Consider the following 3977-nt stretch of genomic DNA (forward strand, 5'->3'; position numbering starts at 1 on the left):
AGGGTTCTATAGTAAACCCCTCCTCCTTTCTACCCCCAAAATACCCCTTAATAGACCCCAATGCACAAACGAAAGATTGATGGCTCACCTAGACATATTAGTCTACCATTTTATGAAATCCTAAGTCAATCTGACAAGTGGTTTAGGAGAACCGCTGCGGACAAGTTCATTTTTAAAGTGGCGGAAGAAGAGGAAGAATAACTAGATTTGCCATTGCAAGCAATAGCGGATGGCACCCTTCCCCCATTGCCAGGCGAGCGGCAGTCATTTAGAAAATTGTTGTACAGTGATCGCACATATAAGCATGGCAATACATGTTTCTGAAAATTTTCAGTACATTCAGAGCATTTAAAATTTTTTCACATTTCTGCTGTTTCCATGGCAACGGCAGCCATTTTGAAAATTTCAAAGTCAAAAGTCTCATCTTTACTTGCCAGTTAACAATAATATCAAGTTTCATCAATTTTGGAGCATCTTGAAATTTTTGAAATATTTGATCATGTATCCATGGTAACATAGTAGTTCCAATGATTGTCAAAATCATTCAAAACCTGTATATAGTGGACAACTACATTGTATAAAAATTTGATGATTTTATATTCAAGCATACCAAAATTATTCACCAAACCCTGAAGTTTTTAGAGCATTTTGACCTTTTTGCATTGTTTCCATGGTAACAGCAGACAGTTTGGAAATTCCAACGTCAAATTCTACATCTACCAATGTTGCTCATCGTTACCATGAAGTTTCAAAAAAATTGGAGCATTTTCATATTTTGGAAATTTTTGGTGCAGTTTCCATGGCAACATAGTAGTTCCAATGATTGCCAAAATCATCCAAAACCTATATATGGCTGGCACCTGCATTGTGTTAAAATATGAGGATTCTGAGTTTAAGCATCTCCAAATTATTCACCAAAACCAAAAAGTGGATTTTTTTACAGTTGTCCCGTTTCCATGGTAACGGCCGACATCTTGAAAGTGCCAACCCCAAAAAGCAAATCTTCACATGGTGGTTAACATTATGGTATAGTTCCAACGTCTTTGGTCCATTGATATTAGAGTTCCAGAGTGGACAAAAAAGTGTGGAAGAAAAATAATAATAACTAGAATTGCCATTGCAAGCAATAGCGGATGTCACCCTTCCCCCAATTGCCACTAAGCGGCAGCCATTTCAAAATTGTTTAACAGTGAATGCAAATATATGCATTGCAGTACATCATTCTGTAAATTTTCAGTACATTGAGAGCATTTTAGAAAATTTCACATTTTTGCTGTTTCCAGGGCAACGGCAGCCATTTTGAAAATTCCAAAGTCAAAAGTCTCATCTATACATGCAAGTTAACAATAACATTAAGTTTCATAAAGTTTGGAGCATTTTGAAAATATTTGACATTTCCGCAGTTTCCATGGCAACAGTGGCCATTTTGGAAATTCCAACTTCAAAAGTCTCATTCAGACTTGTCAGTGTACAATCCTATTAAGTTTCATCAATTTTGGAGCATTTTGAAATTTTCGAAATTTTTGACATTTGGGATGGTTCCTATGGCAACAGAGACCGTTCCCAAAATTGAATGGCATATACCACATTGGTACATGGGAGGGACCATACCATCAAAGTTTCAATCAATTTGACCTACCATTTTAAGAAAGTAAATGCCACTTGAAGGTTTTTAGACCATTTTGACCTGTTTTGCATTGTTTCCATGGTAACGGCAGACATTTTCGAAATTGCAACACCAAATTCCACATCTACCAATGTTGCTCATCATTACTGTGAAGTTTTATAAAATTTGGAGCATTTCCATATTTTGGAAATTTTTGGTGTAGTATCCATGGCAACATAGCAGTTCCAATGATTGCCAAAATCATCCAAAACCAGTATATGCCCGGTACCTACATTGTATCAAAATATAATGATTCTAAGTTAAAGCATTTCCAAATAATTCATCAAAACCAAAAACTGGAATTTTCCATTATTTTTCGGTTTCCATGGTGATAGCAGCCATTTTTTAGTTCCAAAGTTGCACTGCAACTGGAAAGTCAGGGTTCCTTGTTATAGTGCACCATCATTCAGATTGGTTCCTTTGGCTCTGAGAAAACTGCCGGACAAAACTAGGTGGAAGAATAATAATAATAATAATAATAGTGAAAAAGAAACAGAGGAATAGCAATATGTCACCCGACATTGTCGATCGGGTGACATAACTAGATTTGCCATTGCAAGCAATAGCGGATGGCACCCTTTCCCCATTGCCAGGCCAGCGGCAGCCATTCCGAAATGTTTTGCTGTTTCCATTGCAACGGCGGCCATTTTGAAAATTCGAAACTCAAAAGTTAAGTCTACATAAGCTAGGCAAAATTTGTTATAAGTTTCATTAAATTTAAAGCATTTTGAAGTTTTTCATAATTTTGCTGTTCCCATGGTAACGGCGGCCATTTTGAATATTCCAAAGTCAAACCCCCGCTGCAATTTTTTCCCTCCATAATCATATATACCATCATTTACCATTTAATGTCTCTAGAATAAATTTAACATTGATGTTCTGGAATGTTCTGTGAAAATTCAAAGTTTTGACCTTTTTGCATTGTTTTCATGGTAACAACAGATATTTTGGAAATTCCAACGCCAAATTCCACATCTTCCAATGTTGCTCATCGTTACTGTGAAGTTTCATTAAGTTTTGAGCATTTTGATATTTTGGAAATTTTTGGTGTAGTTTCCATGGCAACATAGTAGGTCCAATGTGTGCAAAAAATCATCCAACACCTGTATATAGTGGGCACCTACATTGTATTAAAATATGATGATTCTGAGTGTAAGCATATTCAAACAGTTCACCAAAACAAAAAACAGAAATTTTTCACATTTGTTTCGTTTCCATGGCAACGGCAGCCATCTTGATGATGCCATACCTCACTGCACTATAGAATGTGGTGGTCAACATTATGGTATAGTTCCATCAATATTGTTAAAGCCAATTCTGAGAAATAGTATGGACAAAAAAGTGTGGAAGAATAAATATAAAAATAATAAGACAAAAAGAAACGAACAATAACAATATGTCACCCCAACTCCGTTGAGGGTGCCATAAAAATAAAGAAAACAAAAAGAAACGTAGAATAACAATATGTCACCCAAACCCCGTTTAGGGTGCCATAATAAAAATAACTAGATTTGCCATTGCAAGCAATAGCGGATGGCACCCTTTCCCCATTGCCTGGCCAGCGGCAGCCATTTAGAAAATGTTTGCTGTTTCCATGGCAACGGCGGCCATTTTGAAAATTCGAAACTCAAAAGTTAAGTCTACATAAGCTAGGCAAAATGTGTTGTAAGTTTCATTAAATTTAAAGAATTTGAAGTTTTTCATAATTTTGCTGTTCCCATGGTAACGGCGGCCATTTTGAATATTCCAAAGTCAAACCCCCACTGCAATTTTTTCCCTCCATAATCATATATACCATCATATACCATTTAATGTCTCTAGTATAAATTTAACATTGATGTTCTGGAATGTTCTGTGAAAATTCAAAGTTTTGACCTTTTTGCATTGTTTCCATGGTAACAACAGATATTTTCGAAATTCCAACGCCAAATTCCACATCTTCCAATGTTGCTCATCGTTACTGTGAAGTTTCATTAAGTTTTGAGCATTTTGAGATTTTTGAAATTTTTGGTGTAGTTTCCATGGCAACATAGTAGTTCCAATGAGTGTCAAAATCATCCAATACCTGTATATAGTGGGCACCTACATTGTATTAAAATATAATGATTCTGAGTTCAAGCATATCCAAACAGTTCACAAAAAAAAAAAAACACTGGATTTTTTCACATTTGTTTCGTTTCCATGGCAACGGCAGCCATCTCGATGGTGCCATACCCCACTGCACTATAGAATGTGGTGGTCTACATTATGGTATAGTTTCATCAATATTGTTCAAGCCAATTCCGAGAAATAGCATGGACAAACTAGAGAC

Source organism: Mytilus galloprovincialis, chromosome 3 (assembly GCF_965363235.1).
Source record: "Mytilus galloprovincialis chromosome 3, xbMytGall1.hap1.1, whole genome shotgun sequence".
NCBI classification, from domain to species: Eukaryota; Metazoa; Mollusca; class Bivalvia; order Mytilida; family Mytilidae; genus Mytilus; species Mytilus galloprovincialis.